The 24,698-nt window shown below is 51.4% G+C and overlaps 1 protein-coding gene across 1 annotated transcript in view; it reads right to left on the reverse strand.

Annotated features, from left to right (window-relative positions):
- JAKMIP3 (Janus kinase and microtubule interacting protein 3) overlaps positions 1-15,794 on the reverse strand; it is a 105,628-nt gene extending 89,834 nt beyond the window's left edge. The window contains 2 exon segments of the mRNA XM_079899218.1: positions 13,488-13,607; positions 15,685-15,794. The gene's annotated coding sequence lies outside the window, so the exon portion shown is untranslated.
- Between the last annotated feature and the right edge of the window lie 8,904 nt (positions 15,795-24,698).

Here is a 24,698-nt window from a genome sequence, read left to right on the forward strand (position 1 = left end):
CAAGGTGGCTTTGCACAGAGGAAACGACAGGTGGACAAGTGGATAAAGAAGATGTGGTTTATACATATACATATGATGGGATACCGCTCAGCCGTGAAAAGATGGGCACAACTGAAACACAACTGGGAGCTGGTGCTCACAAGGCAGAAACCATGGGGGAGGAATTTGCCTCGTCACCGGTCACCAGCTCTAAGACACGTCCCAGACCCCCGGCCCTCGTGATGACGGGGTATCGCCACCAGGATCAGGAATAAACGGCCCCCAGTGCCTCCCCAGAGGCCCGCAGCTGTCGACCACAGTGACCCCCGGGGGAGGCTGCGGATGTGGGGTCTGAGGGGACCCTGACGCCAAAGGACCCTGAACGCCATCCTGGGTCCCCAGGTGCAGAGCCATGACGGGCATCCTCGGCAGCCACGAAGCCTGTGTGACAGGTTCCTGGATGGAGGAGCAGGCCGGCCATTTGGGAAGGTCAATCAGAGGCCTGGGATGCCCCCAGCCCCGCCACAATGGGCAACCAGAGGGGAAGTCAGCACCAGAGGTGGGCCCGCTGTGCCACATGATTTGCCTCGACGGCCCCCTCGGTCACACCAAGGGTCGTGAGCACCTGAGACGTGGCCGGGCGGGGTCTCCAGCGAGCTGGATGCAGTCTGCTCACCGACAGTCGGCCAAGCCTGGGAGCTGACACATGGCTGCTGACCTGGCCCGAGCCTTCTTCCTAAACCCCACCGCAGCGGGGGTCCATGCCATCTGCTCCCGCAGGAGGGGCAGCAGCGGTCCTTCGGGGCCTCGCCCAAGGCTGGGCTTCCCTCCTGCTCTCCCCATGGTGGACACTTTGGGACCTTCTCTCCTGACGGCCCTCAGACCAGCTCACGTCCACTGTCTCGCAGGCAGCATGCTGGTGGGCCCGGCAGACGCCGCGAAGGCCCCAGCATCCTACACGCGTGCGGGGGAAGGGGGGTGGGATCCCCACCGCTGCTCCGGTGCCGGCGAATGGCGGTTTCACTGCACGTCCCTGAATCCCGTTTGCACTTAAAGGCATCACCTTCTTGCCGCACAACGTGATATCCCAAATCCGACAGAACCCGCTGCAGAAGGGGGGCACCCATGTACCTTAACCCGACATCAAGAGACCCTGAGAAGACCGTCAATAGATCAAAACTTAGTGCTGAGAAAATACAGGACTGACTGATGCGTGAGAGACCCATTCCACAGATGCCAAAGAACGCCGCGGAAAACTGTACCGACCAGCCCAATGCTGACTTGCGTTTATGCAGCGGAGCGGCCTGGTCACACACCCTCGGAGAGACCGGCGTCCTCGGGCATGGAAGGGCCTCTGTCCCAATCTGCCAGGGACCACGGCAGCCTCCCAGAGTCCCATTCGTCTTAGCAGCCCCCCTGCCCACCCCCCGGGCTGGGAGCGCCTTCTGTCTGCAGGCTGCCCTGCTGAAGCCTGAGAGCTTATGCAAAGTCAGGTGGAAAGCTGGAGGAAGCGTCCCGGAAGGAGGCGTGGAAATAGGTCACTGCACAGTGACACCCCCGTGGACGCCCCTCCAGCAGCCCGCCTCCCTCCACACGCTGCCAGGCTCAACCAGAGTCTCTCCTCCCAGACAGGAGCCTCCAGCCTGCACCACCTGCTCTGTGAAGCCCCTGTGCCCTCGGGGATCTGCCCCCCTTCTAGCCCCTGACCGCATGCAGGCGGGGGACCCCGGCTCCAGGGGATGAGGCCCAGGTCGGACATATGCTGCACGGAGGGATTCTCCCCAATTCAGAGAGCTTTTAGCTACAGGAACTGCCATGCGGCCAAGGCCTGAAGAGTCAGCCCATTTCAGGGCAGCAACCTGGAACATCTGCTCTCGCGTCGCGAGCGGCGGGGACCAGCCTGGGGGTCTGTGAATGGGCTCTGGCCCAGCCGGGCACCGACCACGGGCTCGGTCCTCCGAGCGCTGCACGCGGCAGAGGAAGCAGGGCCGGTCCGGAACGGCTCCTGGGGAAGAGCCATCAGCAGAACTGCGTTTTTTACTGTATCTGCTGCTTTTGCTTCTCTGCTTTGCTTTGTGGCCACGCTGCACGGCTTGCGGGATCTTAGTTCCCCAGCCAGGGATCGAACCCGTGACCCCTGCAGTGGAAGCACGCAGTCTCCTAACCACTGGACGGCCAGGAAAGTCCCTTTATCGGCTGCTTTTCAAAGAAGTGTCCCTTTGTTGTTTTTTTTATACGAGTTCCTCTCCCTTGTTACAGGGAAGGACGGGTGCGGGCAGCACACAGTCTGGCTGGTCTTTGCACACGCGCGTGGGCAGAGCCCGGCCATGTGCTGAGAGTCGCGTGAACACAGTTGGTGGCATCAGTAGGAAGACCCTATCCCTCCCGCTTCTCCCCAAGGAACACAGTCACCGGGTCGGGCCCCCTCCCGGGTTGCGAGTCTGCTCTCTGAGGGCTCTCGTGAGGTTGGCAGGGGTACAGACACTTAAGTTCTAGAGGGTTCTCTACACGAGGAGCAGGGGAGGGCGGCCCATAGTTGCGATTGACTGAACCAAGCGTGGACCCAGCGAGCAGCCGGGCGTGCCCCGCCGTCACCCCGAGAGCCCGGCCAGCGGCACCCGCTCTTCAGAGCACACACCTGGGCTCCGGAGGTGAGAGAAGAGGCCCGGAGCCACCTTGGCCACGAGGAGCGAGGCCGGACTGGACTCAGATGCTCGCGCTCGAGCCAGGCTTTGAAAAGACAGACACTGACTGCCCACAAACAAGCAGGCGACACTGGCCAAGGACCATCAGCCAGGGCGCTGCCGACCCACTGCTGCAGCTGACGGCGCCCGGCGGAAAATTCAGCTTGAATTACGAGCACGTGCTACGGAGAGTCAGGGAGAGAGGCAGGTGCCATCCCACCAGGGGATGTTGGCACAGGACGAGGGGGAGGGGTCTGAGGGCCGGGACCCCAAGGGGAGAAGGCCAGTTGCTGGGTCCCTCAATGCCCCAGTGTCGGGCGGCACAAGGGACCGCATGGGCTGCAGACCCTGGCGGGAGAGAACAAGGGAGCAGCTCGCTCCCCTCCTGCAGACCCGGGTCCCAAGTTCAGACGGTATTAAAAAAAAAAAAAAAAGTGAGGGTTTCCCTGGTGGCGCAGCGGTTGAGAGTCCGCCTGCCGATGCCGGGGACACGGGTTCGTGCCCCGGTCTGGGAAGATCCCACATGCCGCGGAGTGGCTGGGCCCGTGAGCCATGGCCGCTGAGCCTGCGTGTCCGGAGCCTGTGCTCCGCAACGGGAGAGGCCACAGCAGTGAGAGGCCCGCGTACTGCAAAAAAAAAAAGAAAAAAGAAAAAGTGAAGCCAGAGTGGGCATTAATTAAAAGCAAGGTGGGCAGTTCACGGCTCGGACCTGCCGGTGGCACACCAGCTTGCTGACCGCAGGTGCGCTCACCTTCCTTCCATCTGCTTCCAGACTTGACGTCATCACGGCCTGTGGGCTTCTTGGCAAAGGCTGCTTTAATTCCCTCCCAAATCTTGCCAAAAAAAAAAAGATGTTGGATTTTAATTGATTCACGCCACTTCGCAAGCCAACTGCCCTGAGCACTGCTTCGCAAGACGAGTCGCCCCCGTGCGCGTGGCCTGTGGGGACAGCCGTGCAACCTCTGCACGACACCCTGCGGACGTGCTCACCGATGCACCACCCCCGCTGAAGAGAGAACCCGCGTCAACCTCCCAGTTAAGAGTCCAACCTGCGCAACTGCTGCTCTGGCTCCAGGAGAAACAGAACGAACTAAATAGACACCAGCAGTCCCAAGAAATCTGCCCCAGCGAGCCTCAAAGCAGCCAACGCCCTGCAACACACCCAGAGGGTCCGCCTGCCTTCCTCGGGGGAACGTGGGGTGCAGGACCCTCGGAGGACCTGGCCCGGGAGCTGGGAGTGAGGGGCGCGGCCTGCTTCCCGCGGTGCCGTCTAGGGTGCTGCCCTTTCTCAACTCTCTTCCCGACTTCAGCTCCCTGACCCCACCTGAGTGGATGCTGCAGCCAGCCCTGCCTCTACCTGACTCACAGCTGGCTTTGGGTGTCGGCTCTGCAGGGCTTCTGCGCTCATCGGGCTGCACGCTGGTGGCTCTGTCTGGACTCATCCACGCCCCGCCGGCCCAGTCAGCTCGACAACTCATCCGCCCTGTGTCCACCAGCTCTCTAACCGCTGGCAGGGCCTCCCGCGTTGGCCTGAGCCCCTGGGATGAGAGGTACCAGAAACATTAACCGAGAAGCTCTTCCCTGAGCTTGTCCACAGAGGAAGCTCCCTGGTGACTTGCCCCGCATGCCCTCACTTCTAAGATTCTTGGTGGACAGGGTGACCAGGAGAGAGAGAGGTGTCCAGCCTTTCCCAGGCATGCCCCTCACATGAACTGAACCCTCCCCAGAAACGCTGCTAGTTTCTCCAAGCTGTGGTTGGCACTGGCGCTGGCACTGGGATGAGAAGTTGTTTTAGGGTGTGGACACCTCATTCCACACCCTCTTGCAAGTTCACAGGGTAAGGTTCCCTGGTCCACCTGTGGTCATTCCAACTATGGCCTTGAACTCGTGACAATGCGGCCTCAAGGCTGCAGCCCCACTTTAAGGCGGCTTCGTGTGCTCACTGCCCCACCCGGGACGGAAACCAACATCTCCAAGCCATCTGCAATGCTCCATGGGAGCGAGGAAGAGTTTCAGAATTCCTTTTCAGGTAACGGTGGGCTGGTTGGGTCAGAACTCACTCACTCACCTCCCAGCTAAAGGCAACAAAGATGCGGAGACGCCACAGTCCCGGGACCGCCTGGACGAGAGAGAGCGCATTATGGGAAAACTACGGCAGCCTTTGCCTAAAGCCAACACCTCCTGGGGACAAGACGGGACGGCGTACTTGCTCCAGTGGGGAGTTCCACCAGTTACCCTCCTGGGGCTAAGCTAGGACCAAAGGGCTGACCCTCGGGGGCTATTCAGCTGTGCTCACCCCCACTGCATCCACCACCCCACTCCACGGGGCTGCAGAGAGAGCTGCCGTGAAGGCAGCAGCCCCAGGAAGCCCAGCCCTGAGGAGTGCGCACACCAGCCGGTCCTAGCGCAGCAGGAGCCCAGAGGGGAACGAGGGCCTCCGGGCAGAGGGGGGGTCTGGAGTGGTTCCCAGCCAGGTGCCCCAGCTGCCCGGCAGGCGTGAGTGTGACCCTCTCCTAGAAGAGCACATTCACCCGAGGTCTCAGGGAAACCCACAGACAATTGTTCAAGGACAGCTAATGACACCAGGGAGGGCAGGGGACACGACAACTGAGAAAGAACCAAGTTTACAAAACAGAAAGAGACCCGCACAGACCTCAGCGCAGAATTAACAACTACCGATCACAGAACAGCAACCCTGGCTGGGTTTTAAATAGGCTTTACTTTGGGGGGCAGCTTTGGGTTCACAGCACATCTGAGCAGAGGCCCCAGAGACCCCTTCTCCCCCCTCCCCACGGTCTGGTTCTATTGTTTTTAAAGAAATAAGTTAGAAGCTTGAAAACAACTTCATGGAGTAGAAAACGACAAGACGTAGTATCTTAAACATGAATAAAACAGAGAGCACTTTAGAAAAACAAATATAGTAACTGGAGTTAAGACACAATGGACACCTCGTAGCATAAGACTGAACTAGTGACTGGAAGATGACACAGAAAACATGACCCAGAAATGAGCATAGAAAAGGCAGCACACAAGAAGGAGAGGCGAGCGAGGCAGAGATAAGAGAGGTGAGAGAGGCAGAGATAAGAGAGGGGAGCGAGGCAGAGGCAGGATGGGAAGGGCTCTCAGAAGGAAAAACGAGGGCAAAACGTGGACGCAAGATTTGCAGATGCGACTGAGAATTCTCTGAAACTGATGAAAGACAACCGTCCAAAGATTCAAAGTAAGTCAAACTCTAGACGCATCATAATGAAACCTGAGGAAAAACGAAACAGAGGCAAAGAGAAAATAATAAAATCTGCCGGAGGAATAAGAGCTTACGTTCAAAGGAAGGACGGTTAGACTAACGACTAACTTCTCATCAGAACAGCAGAGCCGTAAGACAACGGAATAAAGGAGTTAACGCACTTTAAAAAGTACCTGCCGAAGAGGAATTCAAGCCCGAGTCAGAGCAGAGTCCACCTCATTCTTGAAAGGAAGACATTTTCAGACCCCCCCAAAAAGAAAAAAGGAACCGAGAGAGTGGATGCCAGGACTGAACAGAGGAAACTAAAGGATTCGCCTCAGGCAGAGGGGAACGGTTCTAAAGGGACCTGAGAGGCCAGAAGAACACGGAGAGGCCGCAAAAGTGCTAAATATGTGAGGAACTAGAAAAAACAAGTGAGTGTAAAGAACTAACAACGATCTCTAGTGGTGTTACAAAGTAAACAAGTTAGAAACAAAATGCCAAACAAGGAAACATAAAAGTTAGGAGAGGGAGAAACTGATGGAGAGTATCCCAAGTCCTTGTATTACCTGGGAGGAGGGTTCTGGTTCACTGCAGCCTTGAAAAGTTAATTTTGCCTGCTGTTTTTTCTTTTGTTTTGTTTTTTGTGGTACGCGGGCCTCTCACTGCTGTGGCCTCTCCCGTTGCGGAGCAGAGGCTCCGGACGTGCAGGCTCAGCGGCCATGGCTCACGGGCCCAGCCGCTCCGCGGCATGTGGGATCCTCCCAGACCGGGGCACGAACCCGTGTCCCCTGCATCGGCAGGCGGACTCTCAACCACTGCGCCACCAGGGAAGCCCTGTCTGCTGTTTTTTAGTGATGGTCATGAAGATGACAGAAAATGGAATATGCGATGTTTAAATAGAAGAGGAGAGGAAAACCTCAGTCAATGCAGACGAAGGCAAGAAAGAAGAAAAGGGCGCAACAAATAGGAAGCAGAAAATGAAAGAGATTTCAACCCAAATACATCAATGGAGCCATTAAGTGGAAATTAAGAAATAGACTTCTGAGCTGGAGGCGAAATGGCTGTCATCATTCTTGAACCTCCCCAAATTTCCTCTCAATACTAAACGGAGCCACCAGAAAAGTAAAACAAAAACCAAACTAAAAACATCTTCCACAAAAACATGACAAAGCGCTGCCTCCCTTCCGATCACTACTACCTGCCGGCTTACAACAACCGTCTTGCTTCACTGGGGTTGTGTGGTCAGAAAGGTGCGCAAAGCTTAGTGGGAGGCTCACTCCTGCCCCAGGTGGTGTCTGGAGCGGTTGCACCCCAGCTGGGCTCCTGCTCTCACTCCCTGGGTTCTGGGGGTTCTGCTTTGGGCGGGGGCTGGGAGCTCAGGATCCCTCAGCCTCTTACCTACGGGGGCTGTGCCGTCACAGTGGGCATCCCCAAAGCGAGCCTGCCAGGAGGTCTCTGCAGAGGCTAACTGCTTCCTGACACCCAGCCCCGGGCCTCACAGCATCACCACTAAACCCCACAAAGGAGCCCAGACTCCAGAGGAGGGACTTTGCAGCCAGCTTCACTCTGCCAGCCACTACTTCCAAACCACCACCACCAAACCCCTAAGAAACCGTGCAGGAGCTGGTGAGCCTGGGAAAAAGGATGTGTGATGGTTCTGAGAACTGGGAACTCAGAAACCACTAGCAAGTGTGCACCTCAAAACGGAGTGGTCCCCCCTGAGATGGAGGCTTGGTGGGATAAACGCGTATGTGACTTTGCATGGGAAAAACAACAACAACAAAAGAAAACCCCACCATAAGCAAAGTTCAATGATAAATGACAAAATAGAGAAAACATATGCAACTTATATCATAGGTCAAAGGCTAATATATAATGAACTTCCGAAAACTGAGAAGAAAAAAGCCAAACAACCCCAGAGAAGAAAGAAAAGAATGGGCAAGACTTATGAATAAACTGTTCACACAAAACACAATGCAAAAAGCCTTTAAATACATGAAAAGATGCTCAACTTCACTCCTGGTAAGAGAAATGCAAATAAAAATACACTGAATTTACCGTTTCTCCCCTACCTGGCAAACCCCCAAAAGTTTGACAACATTGTCTGTTGGCAAGGCTGTGAGAAGCAGGCTCTCATGCGTTGCTGGTAGAATGCCACACGATAGTGCAACTCCTGGGGAGGGGATTTTGGCAATATATAGCAAAAGTACACAGTCATTTTCCTTTTGGCCTAGAAATCCCACTTCTAAGAACCTAGTCAAAGATATACTTGAAAATATATAAAAAGCATGCGTGCACGAGGATATTCAACTGGAAACAATCCAAATGTTCGTGGACAGAGAGCTCGTCGACTAGGTTAAGATCCAGCCCCTCGGGGAATGCTAGGCAGCTGAGGACAAGAATGAGGGCCATCTCTGCACAGCGATGCTGAGACCTGGTACTAAGTGAGCACAATGAACGGTACAACGGGCTCATAGCAGGTTCCCCTTCCCCTAAGACGGCGCAGGGCAAGTGGAAATACACATGCATTTGCCTATATTACTGTTAAGTAGAAACATAAATCAAAAATTACTTTTAAAATATTACCAACAGAGGAGGGAGAAGAGGGTTAAAAAGACAAAGATGGGGCTTCCCTGGTGGTGCAGTGGTTGAGAGTCCGCCTGCCGATGCAGGGAACACGGGTTCATGCCCCGGTCCGGGAGGATCCCACATGCCGCAGAGCGGATGGGCCCGTGAGCCATGGCCGCTGAGCCTGCGCGTCCAGAGCCTGTGCTCCACAACGGGAGAGGCCACAACAGTGAGAGGCCCGCGTACCGCAAAAAAAAAAAAAAAAAAAAAATCAAACTTTTTTTTTACTAACCATACTCTCTTAACACATCGATATTTGAAACTAATAGAATAAAGCAAAGAAGTAATCTTATGAACATCTTAGGAGCCAAGAATCTCAGCCTAAGAGAAAGAAGATGGACATAAAAAAATAAAGAAATAATTATCTATAGTCCTAAATTTGAATTAAAATTTTCAGTATAAAATCACAATGCATTTTCTCTTAAAATTGTTTCTAGCGCTGTCCTCTGAAAATACACAAAGTCGAGACCAATGCAGAAGCCATGAGTTCCGCTAGCACCCAGCCGTGTGGGGCTTCAGATAACATTTCCCCAAAAAGACCTGGAGCTCCCGGGGCAAGTGGCGATTCCAGCCTCTGCAGGACACGGGCCAGCTGAGCCTCTCAGACCAGAACACGAGGAGGCTGTCCGACACTACTGGGGTCCTGTCAGAAGGGCACAGGGAGAATGTGCAGGAGAAGACGGCTGGGACGTGGAGGAGGGCACGTTTCTTTGACAAGACACACAAAAAGAAATAACCACACACACACACACACACACACACACACAAAACCTGATCAATTGGACTTTCTCAAAATGCAGAACTTCTGCTCATCCAAAGGTCCACTTTAGAAATGAATAAGCGAGACACAGATGGGGAGAAAATAGTCGCAAGACCTATCTGACAAAGAGCTGGCATCTAGGATATATAAAGAACACCTACAGCTCAATCATAATAAGACAAACAACCCAATAAAAATAGGCAAAAGATATGAACACGCGCCTCACAAAAGGAAACATACAAACGCCCAACAAAGATGCGCTCAATGTATTAGTACCGAGGGAAACGGAAGGGAAAACCACAAAGAGCTGCGACCACACACTCCCCAGTGAGACTAGAGTGAAAAAGATCAAACGCCAGTGCTGGCCGCACTTGGAGCAGCTGGAATTTTCATACCAAATGGTGCCGCCATCTGGGAGGATGTTCTGACAGTTTCTTATAAAACAAGACACACCTACTCTGTGACCTAGCAGCTTCACCCCTAGGAATTTCCATAAGAAATGAAGACAAACAGACTTGGACAAGAATGTTCCTCAGGGAGATAATGCAGCTGTACAGGAATCAAGTCCCCCCAAAATCTCCTCGCTAAATTCCACAAAAGAATTTCACGACATCAAAGATTCTTTGCCAAACTACACCCTTGGCATTACTCGAAGACAGAGTAGCAGAACCTCCAAGTAACCGCGAGTAAAGGGAGAAAAACCAGCAAACCCCGGGACCACCATCATTCACGCCCCCACCCAGCCCCTCCCAGCCCCCACCCAGCCCCTCCCAGCCCCCACCCAGCCCCCACCCAGCCCCTCCCAGCCCCCACCCAGCCCCCACCCAGCCCCACCCAGCCCCACCCAGCCCCACCCAGCGCCAGGAGGACAGACGGGGCTGGCGTGGATTAGTGGATGGTACTGGAAAGATGGAAGCCACTTTCAACACGGAACCCCTTCCTGACTGCAGGAAGGGAGCTCACAGAACTACAAGGCCCAGACCCCATCAGAGGGCACGGCACGGCTGAGAGAGCAGATCTTACATGTTCTCACCACAGAAAACAAATGGTAACTATAACAGGATGGGGACAGTAGCTATTACTATGGTGGGAATCATTTTCAATTTATAAATGCATCAAATCAAGAGGTTGTACAGCATACATGGACACAATTTTATGTGCTGATTAATCTTGATACAGAAGGTGGACGTCAGGGTGGGCTGGGGAGGGCAGACATATGATGTAAAGACAGATAAAGGGCCAAGTGAGCTATTCAAAGTTAACAGACTCAAGTTAAGAGGCCAGAGTGATGTGAAAGGACAGCATGATTTGAAAGGTCAGCTTTCCAAACACAGAGCTTCTGAGGAGAAAAAGGGGAAAAAGGAAGAGAGAAACTCCTATTAGTAACCAGGTAAAGAAAGAGAAAAGAAGAAAAAAGAAATGCAGTCTTCAAGACAAAGACCCCCATCACCACAGCACACACACAACTCACTAAAACATCTGGACGTCCCCAGGATGACACAAAAGGGGGCCATTAAGCTAGGAATCTTGTAAAACACCCCAAAATCATAAATACAAACAAAAGAAAAGAAAGTCCACAGGAGACTACTGGAGAAAATCAGGAAACAAAATTTCACATAAAAGAATTGGTACAACTTCCCCCAGTTTAAAAGCAACCTGAAGCAGGAGAAAACTAAATCCATACAGAATTAAGCATCTTCAAACAGCCATCTGAGGGTGTGTAAAGCCACCCTGAATTAGAAATTCAAACACTAAAGTGAACCAAAAGTGGGGAAAAGTGAAAAGACAGGTGATCAAATTCACAGAAGAGGAGAAGGAGAAGAAGAAGAAGGAGAAGGAGAAGGAGAAAGCCATAAATGAGAAATAGGGTATAAGGTGCCCAAGGAAGGATAAACTTAAATGAAAATCTAATAAGGAGCATCGAAGATTGAAGACCAGGCCAGGAGACACCAAGAGAAGGGAGTGACATAAAGAAACAGTAAAGAGTCAGAGAGAAAGAAGGGAAGATGAGCAGAGGAGGGATAGTATTCATATCTTCAGGATCTCTAAAGAAGAAAAACAAAGCAATGGCACAAACAAAGCTAATATTTAAAGCTATAATCCACGGAAACTTTCCATATACAGAAAAAGACCTGAATCTGCACATCTCAAAAGGCCCACTGGGTACCTAGAAAAACAAATCCAGGCCAATCAACTCTGAAACAGCCCTAGTAAAACTATAAGATTCCAGAGATAAAGATAAAATCCTCAAGGCCTCCAGGCAAAAACAACAGAGTCAAAAGAACGACACTAGCATCAGATGTTTAAAACCAACACAGAAGCAAGGAAATGGTGGAAAACATTAAAAAACAAACAAACAAACAAAAACTCAGTGAAAGAAACCACAAACCAAGGAGTTTTGGAACCAGCCAAGCCTGGAACATCCTGTAGTTCCAGAAAGTAAGACAATGAGAAAAAAAATACTTTAACTTAAGAGAAAGAAAAGATGGGCTTGCTGAGAGAGTCCAGCAGCAGCCTGAGGTTGTCCCTGAAGCCAGCGCTGGAACCATCTGCTGGACAAAATATTGTTACCACTGGATTCTAACCCATGGAGCAAAGCCATCATTCATGTGTCCCTACAGATAGGAACAAAAAATCCACTAAATGCATGAGGAGAGGACACGCCTTTCCCTTCCAGGAGAATTCCACAGCAATGAAAAAGGAAAGGACAAGGGAGGCCTGACAGCAAACACACAGTAATAATGCAGATGCAAGATGTGCGAGACACCGGCACTGGTGAGTGAGGATTCAGGGAAAGGAAGGATGGCCACTTCACACGGAGAAAGCATCGAGGCAGCCCTACATCACTGTCAACGAGCCATGTGGACACGGCGACTTCCTGACGCAGTTCGTGAAGACAGGCACATGGGCGCTGGTGGGGGCGGCAGGGGGGCAGAGGGGGTGGGGGTGGTCTGGCCAAAAATGCATCACCTCGTTCCCAGCACGAGAAAAGAGCAGATAAAGTCAATTTGAGCAGCATTTTACAAAACAACACGTCAGTACATAGTTTCTAAAAGTATCAATGTCATAAAAGACACGGAAAGACTAAGGAAGGGTCACCTACTGGAAGAGACCAAGGAAGCACAACAGCTGGGATCCTGGTGGGCAGAAAAAGGGCATCAGTGGGGAACTGATGAGAGGAAGGCTGGTTGTCTGGTGAATAGTGTAGAGGTGTCCTGGTTCTGACCATGATCTACAGGAAGATGTCACAGAAGACGTTAACACCAGGCGAACCTACAGAACTCGGTGCTATTTTTGTAACTTTTCTGTAAGTCTAAAATTAGTCGCTTGTAAAACTTTAAAAAAGCATTTGGGGACTTCCCTGGTGGTCCAGTGGTTAAGACTCCACGCTTCCAATGCAGGGGGTGTAGGTTTGATCCCTGGTCGGGGAACTAAGATCCTACATGCCACATGGCATGGCCAAAATAAATAAATAAAAATTTAAAAAATATCTGTAACACGTAAATCACGGAAGGCTCCTCAGAGAAGGGGTGAACTACTCAATGTGGATGCATCTCAGAATCCCTACATGGCAGAGGGAGACAGAGACAGAGAAAGAGACAGAGCAAGCTCTCTGATGTCTCTTATAAGGGCACTAATCCCATCCTGGGGGCCCCACCCTCACGACCTCATCCAACCCTAATTCCCTCTAAAGATCCCACCTCCAAGTGCCATCACATGGGGGGTCAAGCCTTCACAAATGAATTCGGGGGACACAATTCAGTCCACAGCAGCACCTATCCACGTGCAGGAGTGACCTATGCAGGTGTGAATTTGGGGTAGTACTGATTGTCTTGATCGCACTTCTCTATAATTTTAGAATTTCCTTTATAATCAGGAAAAAAAAAAAAGGCAAAAGTCAGAGGTAAAGGGGCCCAAGTGCTTACCTAGTGTACTGGTGAAGACTTGGGAGGGGGAGTCCCTCACACATGGTGAGACTTGCACAGAGGGTCCCAGCCCTTTGGGGTGGTGACAGAGGCACCCCAGAGATCTGCCAGAGCTGAGTGGACCCAGTGCTCATCTGAGTCACAGGCTAGAGGCAGAGTCACGGAAGAGGCCAGCAAGGAAGGGCCCCCCGTCTGCAGGACCTTTGCTGGATGCCACTGCAGGGAACCTAGCCAGCCTGACAGCCCAGCGCCAGGGAGGGAGCGGGTGTCCCAAGGCTGCTTACCTGGAGTGCACAGGTGTGACGCTGACTTAAGAGGTCGATTCCAGGCGCAGATCGGCTGGGAGGCTTGACCCTTTCACTGAGGTGGGCCGCAGGCAGGTCGCTCTCAGCAGGAGATCCTGGCTGGGTGCGAAGGACAAGGTCTCACCACTTTGCACTGGGTTACGGCACAGCACGGTCGCTGGGGGCGCGGCTCACAGCCCACCGACCCCTGATAGGGAGCAGGGTGAGTGTGGAGGCAAGGCAGCGCTGCTGGGAGATGGGATTGTCAGACCCCAGGGTCGGGCAGGGCAGAGCTGAGGACGCAGGGCTGGTGCGGGATCCAGGCCCCAGCGGAGGTCCCTTAAGTCCCCTGACTACGCCTAAGAGACATGGGGCATAACGCTCGTCTGTGACTTGGGACGAGGACCTTCCCCTTCCCGGGTCTTAGGCTCCTCACTTCTGAGTGATTCACTGTGAGACCCTCACTTCCTCCCTTGCAGGCTCCTGGAGGATGTGCTCCGAGCCTGGTTCCCTGAAGTCCCACCTCTGTCCTCGGGCCTCTCCTAGGCTTCCTGCAGGGTGATAGCTACACACCTGAGCACAGGTAGAGAAACCAGAACAGTGCCTGGCATACAGCAGGTGCTATGGAATGGGTGGCATTTGGATTATGACCCTCCTCTGTCTCATCTTTTTCTTTCTTATAACAGTTTATTTATCGTATGCCATGTTCACAGTCGCCTAGATCTCGCGGGCATCATGAATGCAAACTTGTGGTGCCGAAGCCCCAGACCCCGGGGCTTGCTCACGGTGGTACCATCCGCTGCCCTTCTGAAGGCCCGGCAGCGTTCTGGTCACGTGTCCTGGAAACACGTTAAAGGAGGAACTTCGCTCCTTAATACGGAAGTTTATGAGAAGGTAGGCAGGGATCTGTCTGCCGTGAATGTGGGGAGAAACTACTGCAGGTAGTTGCCAGATGGAGTCTTAGTTCACGGGCACAAATCAGCTCTCAGAAAGGTGCGAAGGGCTAGAAGCGCCCCGAACCCTGGCAGACGGTCTGCCCGGTACCTTTTCCCTCCACCCTCCCCAGGGCAGGGGAGCCTCCGGCCGGGTGGGCAGCAGGTCCTCCCAGCCCCTGACAGCGCCCGGCCCCGGCGTGGCAGCCGAGGCCGAGAGGCAGTTCCGATTTCCCGCTGTTCTGCAAGCCAGCGCCCCAACCCGCAGGTCCGTTCCTTGCATTTGCAGACAAGTACAACAGAGAAGCTTTACCGCATTCCGTCGCTGCAGAACGAGGATAATGAATCAAAACCTAAGACGCCGAGCGGGAGGGAACTGCTGAGAATCGGATCCGCCTCTCCCAAGATGCAAGGTCAAAGGGAGGGGCCGGTTTTTCCAGGAAAACTGTGGAGGCTGGTGCCTCCTCTCTGACTCCTGACACCCAATTAAACCCTTTATTCTGTGGCGTCCGATTCTGTGAGCATCCGACAGCTACGCCACCACCACCCGGAAACGCAAACACGTGAGATTAAAAACTAGACACCAAAAAAAAAAAAAAAAAAAAATCGCAAGGGCCGCGCCTTCCTGAGGGAGGCTCGGTCGGCGACGCGTAAACGCCGGAGTCGCGCCCCGCCCCCGGCAAATACCTGCGCGCCCAGCCAGGGCCTGTGCGCCTGCCGCCGCGCCCCGCGGGGTCCCGGGAAACCAGCGCAATCCAGAGGGGTGGCCCATGGCCCTCGGGGGCGCGTGGAGAAGCAGAGAGGACTCCCGCCCCCAGCAAGGGCGCCTTGGGGGCGTGGGACCCCGGCTTGCGGGATGTCACCCCGCCACCTTCGGGCCACACCCGACCATCTCCGGGTCAGCTCAAGGCCACCTCCGGGCCATCCCCGACCAACCCCGAGCCACCTTACAGCCACCTAAGGGCCACTCCCGGGCCATCTCCGGCCAACCCTGCCGCGCAGGGCGCCCCGGCCCAGGACGCACGGTGCCAGGCCCGGGCGCAGCGCGGAGGCCTGGCCCGGCCGCGGCTGCTCACCGAGGCTCCCCGCGAGCGGGCGGCTCAGGGGCTCCGGGCAGCGGCGTCCGACGGCCCGGCTCAGCCATCGCAGTGGCGCTGCGGAGGGCGGGGGGCGCGCGTCACCGCGGGTGGGGGCGCCCCAAACCCCGGCCCTCCCCGCCCGCGCCTCCCCGCCCCCGCGCGCGGCTCCGAGACACCCCACCCCACCTCCTCGTCTCCTTTTCTGCCCATCCGATTCTTCTGAGGAGCAGGTTTGCGGTCTATTAAAATCAGAAAACCGTGCTGCCAAAAATAACCCGGCTGCGGCCGGAGGGCGCGGGGCGGGGCGGGGCGGGGCGGGGCGGGGCGGGGCGGGGGGAGAGGCCGGCCTCCGTGCAGCGCGCACGGCCGAGCGCCTGACCACCGGTTACCATCCCGGTGAGAACTACTCACCCACACTTCATGTCGGAGATTAGCAGCCGTGAGGAAGCACGGGATTGTTGCACGTGTGTGTTTTAACCATTAACTCTTGGCTTCCCACCTCCAAACGCTGCCTTTCTCCGCCCTGATGAGAGAAGCGCTTTGGGGATACTTGCGTGGAGCAAATTAGTCCTTGCTCAGGATTCAGATCCACAGATCCATGGTTGAGACGCGCCTCGGGGCCTGCTGGCGCCAGGATCCCAGCGCCACCGCTGCTGCATCCTCCGGGGGTCTGGGTGCTCATCTGTAAAGTGGGAGGGATTGCCCACTCCCACTTCTTAGAGTTGGTGGAGGAGGTACAGTTATAAATGTGGCAGGAAGGAAGGGCAAATACTGTTTAGGAAAACCTGTGTACAGGCAAAAGCTTCCCCCGTGGAATACATTCCTTCCCAGATACCAAGATTTAATAAACCAGCAGATCCCAGAGTTCTGAGCACAGAGAGCAAGTGGGGACCCTTAAGTGTGACAGTGACAGGGGCCTTGCCCACTTTGCCCTGGACCCATGCTTTCTGGCCACAGGAAAACCAGTGCTGTTTATTGATTGCTGGCTGAGAACACATCTGAGAGCGCAGAAAGCCAGCCTTCAAGGTTTGTTCCCCCGCTGGCACCCTGGGCACCTTACATGGGCCATTCCTCCTCTCGGCCCTTCTGGATGAGAGACACGGGGAAGACTCAGAGGCCCCATGGGTGTCAGGCCTAGAGGCTCTCCCTTGGTTCCTTGGTCAGACGCGATCGTGGATAGGTTAGTGTGAAAGTGAAGCAGGCACTCAGGAAGGATCCAGATGGGAAGGAAAACCACGCCCAGGATAAGCACGTCCTCAGCGAGGTTGGATGGGATGGACTGGCTGCCGGGTGGCTGCTGGGAGCCCAGGATATGGTGCCACATCACCACTCCGTGTTGGTCTCAGCTGCTGAGAGACTGAGCGCTGGACGGCGGCCAGACGGGCCTCGGTGGGGGGAGACCTGTGTTGTTAATCCACAGACTGTCTGCAGCCATGCCGCCATTGGCACTTCTGTCATGGACTTTTTGTGCAGAGACTGGGATGGCTGGACAAGGCAGCGGCCAACATCTGCAGAATGGGCCATCTTCTCCACCTGGCTGTCCAGCGCATCCTACACAACAGGAACATCTGGTGAGATGCATGTGGAACGCAAATATTCTCACATCTGGCCCCACTCCAAAAGGTCTGTCCATGCCCCTACTTCCTCCCCAGATCTCCTTAACCCTAATCCTCCAAACCCATTCCTTCTCAGTCCCTGATCATCAGTGTAGACAAATATCTCCGTCACCTCTCCTTCCAGGTAAAGCGGATAACATAACCAAATCTATTGCTCAAAAATGGCCCACTGGCCAGTTGGGCCAGTCCAGTAGGGCCGGGATGCCATCAGTCCTTTTCCAGCCAGTGCCAACTTAGCGGGACTGCAGTGGGCTCTATTTTTTATTGGTCAGTCAACTCGTTTTAGGGAACTCCCCATAAAATCAGAGATGCAAGCGGAGGGACCTGGAAAGGGCGCCTCCAGAAGAAGCTACCTGCTCCTGCAGCTTCCCTGGGTGACTAGGGTGAGCTTGAGAACGAGCTCATGTTAGTCTACTGGGGCTGCCAGAGCAAATTCCCACAGACGGGGGTGGGGGGGTTAGACAATAGAAATTTATTTTCTCACAGCTCTGGAGGCTGGAAGTCCGAGATCAAGGTGCCGGCAGGGCTGGTTTCTGGTGGGGTCTCTCTCCTGAGGATCAGTGTTGGCTCAGAGTAAATGTCTGGTGATCCCCTGAAGGTCTGAATATTTTGCTCTCCCCAGGGCTCCATGTGGGGAATGTGGCTGCAGGTCCTTTTCAGAAAGGCTAGGAGAAAAATTGTTGCTATTGTTGTTTTAATACCTATGGTGCCAGCCAGGCCCCGGGAACACCCATCTCTTCCTTAATTACAAGGACTCTGGGACTGAGAACTGATTCAGGTGTGACCACTGAGCTAGTGGCTGTGACTTCTAGCGCGGTGACTCACCAGCTGGCTGTGTTCATTAAAATTCCAGTTCGTTGCTTCAGTCAAATGTAACAAGTCCGCCCTTCGTGGGTTTCCTATCAATTTCAGTCCCGGGAACCACACGATAGCTCACTGCCACCCAAAATTCCTGTGGCTCAAGCCATTCTAATGACCACCCAACTCTTCTGCCGGCTGAGGTAACGGTACCCACTCTGCCCTTGGCAGTGAAGAGCTGTTGCTGTACCTGGGCACTACAGGGTACAGACTCTCTCCCCTGGAATCAGGAAGCCCATTCATGGCAGCCCTTTTATCCCTGACCCACGGAAAACAGCCACTAACTGCACTGCTTCCCCAGGAATCAGGCCCTTGCCCCACCGATGTCTGTCTTAATGCACGTGATAACTCCATCCAACGTGCCCGGCTCCCTAAGGCTTTAGATTCTTTCCAGCACGTAAAGGAATTGCTTGCACCTCAATTTCATTCCACACTGAGTTCGGGTTTCGCTTAACCAAAGGACAGGACACTTAGACCCATTCAGATTGCTCCAGCTAGCCCAGCGGATCCAGACCCCCTATTTGCTCATGGATAGGCAAACCCGTGTTGGAAAATTAAGACCAATTTAACAAACACATTTTAAAAAGGACTAGTAGCTGAAAGTCTGATGATAAACAGCATTTGTAGGATAGATAAGTAGTCTCAACGTATCTCTGCCCAAGATACTTAGTAATCACAAAGGGGAAATAGTGTATCTACAGTGGAGAAACCAGACAGACTCCAATTGAACCTAAAAATGAAAGTTGACGTCTGCGATGGAACAAATCAAAATCAAGTGCCTCAAGCAATGAGAAAAACACGATTTCATTTCTGCAGGATGCTTGCCCAGATTCACACCTGAATCTAATCGTGAGCAAACATCTGAGAAACCCAAACTGAGGGACACTTCTACAAAAATAACTGTTATCCTGCAATAAAACTACCATGGAAAACAAAGCTGAGGAACTATTCCAAATAAGGGAGACTAAAGATCTCACGACCCAGGGCTTTCTTTCCCTAGAAGAAGCATTGTTAGGACAGAGGGGAAATCTGATGAGCAAGTAACATTTCCATGTTAATTTCCTGCCTTTGATAGTTATACTGAGGTTATGTAAGAGCATGTCTTTGCTTTTAGGAAATAAACACTAAAGTATTTGGGGTGGTGGGGGGAGGTTTCATGCTTACAAATTACTCTCAAATGGTTCAGGAAAAAAAATATATGCACACACATACGCCTACATGGAGAAAAAGATAAAGCAGATGTGATAAAATATTAATATTTGGGGAATCTAGGTGAAGGATATACAGTAATTCTTTGTAAATATCAAAGTATTCTTTGTAGTTCTTTGTATTCTTGCAATTCTCAGTAAGTCTGAAACTGTCAAATTTAAAAGTTTATATATATATATGTATAACTGATTCACTTTGATGTACACCTGAAACTAACACAATATTGTTAAGTCAACTATACTCCAATAAAAATTTTAGAAAATAGGACTTCTCTGGTAGTCCAGTGGTTAAGAATCTTCCTTCCAATGCAGGGGACACAGGTTCGATCCCTGACTGGAGAACCAAGATCCCACGTGCTGTGGGGCACCTAAGCCTGGACGGCGCAACTACTGAGCCTGTGCTCTGGAGCCCGCACGCCACAACTACAGAGCCCACGTGCCCCAACGAAAGGTTCTGTGTGTCACAACGAAGACCTGACACAGCCAAATAAATAAATATTTAAAAAAATGATTAAGAGGGGCTTCCTCCTCCGCCTCCCACGTGGCCCAAGATGCAGGTGCAGAAGACAGACAAAGCAGGGTAAATACGTTCTAGCTTTCGGGCAAAATAACCAAAAGGAGATGCTCCAGGAAGCCGGGAAGCACTGGGGAGGCTGTAGAAAGGGAGGAGCTAAGAAAATTCACTTAAGAAAGTTCTTGTGAATGCCTGGGATCGCTGGCCCCAAGCAGCACACCACAGACTTAGAGGGTGCATGATGGGCTAGACCGGATCCCACTGGGTGGCGCACACAGGGCACAGAGCCAACCAGCCCTGCAACAGCTGGGTGGAGCTTTCAGTGTGGACTCACCTGCGTCAAGTGCCTGATAAAGTGAAATACATCGACAATCCCCACAGAACCTAAACAGTACCAGAGTCTCATAACATAATATTCAACATGTCCAGGGCACAATCCCAAATTACCCAGCAACCAAGGGATCAAATCTCAGCTGGACTGTGGAGAGAGAGCAGTCAACGATAACAGTGCTGAGATGACAGAGGTGTTGGGATTACCTGACGAAAACCGTTATCTGACAAGGCAAGGATTACAGAAACGTGCCAACGAATTAGAGTAAACACTCTTGAAGAAATGGAAGGATAGAAAATCTTAGCCGAGAGATAGAAAATACAAAGAAGAATCAAATGGAAATTTTATTTTATTATTATTATTTTTTGGCCCTGCCACACGGCTGGCAGGATCTCAGTTCCCTGACCAGGGATTGAACCCGGGACCTGGCAGTGAAAGTCTGAAATCCTAACCAGTAGACCACCAGGGAACTCCCTCAAATGGAAATTTTAGAACTAAAAAATATAATAACCAGAATAAAAACCTCACTCGGTGGACTCAGTAGTAAAATAAAGATGACAGAGGAAAGAGGCAGTGAACCTGGAGAGAAATGATCCAGCTGATACGACAGAGAGGGAAAAGATTGCAAAACGAATGAACAGAGACTCAGGAAGCAGTGGGATGATGTCAAAAGATCTAACATTTGTGTCATTGAAGTTCTGGAAAAAGAGGAAAGTGTGGTTAAGAAAAAATATTTGAAGAAATAATGGCAGAAAACTTGCCAAATTTGGTAACTAAGGTGGAAAAAATCCTGAAATCAGCCAGGGGAAAATGATTCATTCCATGTAGGGAAATAATCTGAATTAATGCAGAAAACATGGAGGACAGAAGGCCGTGGAACAATGATTTTTAAATGCTGAAAGGAAACTGTCAAGATTCTATGTGCAGAGAATGAAAGTGCTATAGGCTGAATGTTTGTGAGTCCCAAGTTCGTATGTTGAAACCTAATCCCCAGTGTGAGGGTATTTGGAGCGGGAACCTGTGTGAGGTGATGAGGTCCTGAGGTGCGGCCCTGTGAATGGGATCAGTGCCCTTATGACAGAGACCCCAGAGCGCTCTCTTGCCCCCTCTCCCATGAGGACACAGGGGGAAGACAGCAGTCTGTGAACCAGGAAGGAGGCTCTTACCACAGCCCAAGTCTGCTGGCACCTTGATCTCGGACTTCCAGGCTCCAGAACTGTGAGAAATAAACTTCTGTTGTTATAAGCCGCCCGGTCTACGGTATTCTGTTACAGTCCTGAACAGACTAAGACAGAAAGTGAAATAAAATATTCCCAAATGAAGAAAAAAATCAGAGTCTGTTGACAGCAGCCTTGCTGTAGATCAGGGGAGGACATCACAGGGGAGCAATGACTGAACCTAGAATATGGAAAACTATTTAGGAGCAAAGACACGTCCTAAAACTTAAGAATGGAGAGAGCTTGAAAGTGGATAGATGAGGAAGAATAACACCACACAAATACCACCTTAACCCCCAAAGCCAGTGAGCTTGAAAGTGAATAGATGAGGAAGAATAACACCACACAAATGCCACCCTAGTCCCCAAAGCCAGTGAATAGATAAGGAAAAAGAACATGACACAAATGCCACCCTAATCCCCAAAGCCAGCGTAGCTTTATTAATATACGATAAAATAGACTTTATGGCAAAATGAATTACTAGAAATAAAGATAGTCGCTTACAATAAAGTGTTAGATTCATCAGGAAGATATACGAACTTTAAACCTGTGTGCATACAACAGCGCAGCTCTAATGTGTATAAAACAAAACTTGGCAGACGCTGGCCTTCCCCGGCGGCCCAGTGGCTAAGACTCCACGCTTCCACTGCCGGGGGAGCAGGTTCGATCCTGGGTCAGGGGGCTAAAATCTCCACGTACCCTATGGTGCGGCCAAAAAAAAACCAATCCGTTACCAGAGCAGAAGAAATTAGCACTCCTGCCTCAAGGATTATTAGAATAACTAGAAAATTAAACCAGAAGCATATAAAGACTTGAACAACTTCGTCAACAAACTCGATCTAATAGACCTGTGTAGAAGACCGTATTCTACAACACGCAGTATTTCCAAGCCCAAACAGAACTTTTATGAATATCAAACATGTTCTAGACAAGTGTCAAAAATGTTTAAAGAATTAAAATCATACAGAGTATATTCTCTGATCATAATGCAATTAAGCTAGCAATCGATAATAAAAAGATAACCAGAAAATAGCCATCTGTTTGGAAATTAATAAACACATTTCTAAATAACTTATTGTGGTCAAAGGATAAATCATGATAAAAATTAGAAAATGCTTTTAAATAAGCAATGATGAAAATACGAAATATCACACTTGTGGGATGCAGCGAAAGCTATACTTCGCTTTTTTTTATGCCTGAATGTATATAACAGGGGAAAACAGCTGAAAAGTAAGGAACTAAGCATTTATCTCAGGAACTTAGAAAAATACCAAACCAAACCACAAGGAAATAAAAGGAGGCCCTAATGAATACAAAGCAAAGCTTAATGAAATAGGGGGGAAATAGCCAACAGAGAGGGTAAGCTACGCCAAAGATGGGTCTTTGAAATACCCGGATATTTAATTAGCCCCTGACAGATTTATTTAAATGCTTCAGCTATTAAAAAAAAAAAGAGAGAGAAAACTATGTAAATTTTATGCCAATGAATTTGAAAATTAGAAATGAAATGTATAAATTCCTGGAAAGGTAGCAAAATTAACTCAGAAAAAAATGGATTCTTGAAAACGCTGAATCAGTAGTGAAAAAAATCTTCCCCCAAATAAAACTCTAAGCACAGATGGCCTTATTGGCCGTTTCCACCAAATGTGTAAGGAACAAAAGATAAAATCTTATGCAAACTCTTCCGGATAACAGAATAAGGGGTAACAACTCCAGCTCACTTCATGACAGTAGGAAAACCTCCTGAGAACAGTGAGAGAAGGAAAGTCATAGGTCAACCTTACTCACATTAGTAGCTTAGGAAATGTGAGTGGGGAAATAAACGCGGGAAAAGTAATTGGATGAAATTCAACATTGATTCATAATTTTTAAGATCTAAGCAAATTTGGAATAGGAAAGAATTTTTGAAGCTGAAAGAGCAAGAAAGGAAGGAAGGAAGGAAAGAAGGAAGGAAGGAAGGAAAAGAAAAGAAAGAAAATCAAAGCTACATCAAAGATCTTCATAGTGGAATGACCAGCACAATAAAATGATAAAGTTTCTGTGGGACAAGAAATAAGACAAGCGTGCCCACAATCATAATTTCTATTCTACACCTGTATTTGGGTCCTAGACATCCTAGTACTGGATGATAATAATAATAATATATGCCAATTTAAAAAGAAAGAAAAAACTGTTTCTTTTATGTAGTACCTTATGTACACTCTGGTTTCTCTTCAGATCATATAAATCCTTCACCTTTTACAGCACATGGTACAAGATTCAAAACTAAGCCAAATTAAACACTGGTGAAGTAGATAAGGGGATAAAAATGTAAAAGAAAGTGAGGAAATGTTTACTATCGGAATCAGGATAGGGGCTGCCTTTGGGGGAGGGGCTGTGGGGTGGAGGGGGGCGACTACAGAGGGCTCCCATGTTCCCTTCTAGACTTGGGTGGTGGTCCCATGGTATTTATTTTATAATTCTTCTTTAAGCTGTACATATATGATCTACAGACTTTTCCGTATCACATTCAATACCCCAATTTTTTTCAATGCCGGTGGAAAACCAGGAAGCTTCCGCATGAGCAAAGAATCCCCGAATGGAGGGAAGCGTAGAAGGAGCCCCACCCCTCACTTTCCAGATGCCCAGCCGAGGCCCAGAGAGGGGAGACCTGCCTCCAGCCACACCCCCATGGCTCTTCTGCGTCCAGCCCAGAGTCTTCGCAACACAGGAAGTACTGATTCGTGGTTATGAAGCACTTGCTTGCTGAAACCCATTAGCTTAAATGCCAGAGTCTTGACAAGGAGGACCACGCCATACAGAGCAGCGCCTGGGACAGGAAGCACCTCTGCAGGGCTGCGGGGCTGGGGAGCCGGCGCCGGTGCTGATGCAGCCCGGGAGGTGAGGGCTCTGTGATCCGGGGTCACCCGGGCTCTCCGTCCCCGCAGGGCCCTGGGCTCCTGGTCCTGGGATACAACAGCTGGACCAAGAAGCCACGTGGTGGGTCTGTGGGAATCTTTCGGTGGCGTTACGATTAAAAAGCCAATGTGCCTGGCAGTGTGCTAACCAGCAGGATGGACCGTGGCTGAATCCAAGTGCGCTGGACGGGAGTGGATCGGCCCACTCCCAATCTTGCCCCTAAAATGTGGGCGTTTCACGCCACGCCTCTGGCCAGTGGCATCCCTCTGGCCTCCAAAGTCCCCCTGGTCTGGCTTCCTGCTCTCGCTTGGCCAGTCTCCCCACTCCTACTGCCCAGCCGCACGGGAGCGTGCCGGCCACCCCGCACACCCGCTGGCTCCCTCCGGACCTCTGCACTGGCTGCTCCCAAGGCAGCTGTCTGACTCCCTCCTTCGCTTCCTTCAAATCTCTGTGGAGATGTCAGCCCTTCACGCAGCCTTCCCTACACAGCCTGGGTGAAACGGCCACCCTCCCCATCCACACCTGCGTCCTTACTGCTCTGTGTCTTTCTCTGTTACG

Source organism: Stenella coeruleoalba, assembly GCF_951394435.1.
Source record: "Stenella coeruleoalba genome assembly, chromosome: 16".
NCBI classification, from domain to species: Eukaryota; Metazoa; Chordata; class Mammalia; order Artiodactyla; family Delphinidae; genus Stenella; species Stenella coeruleoalba.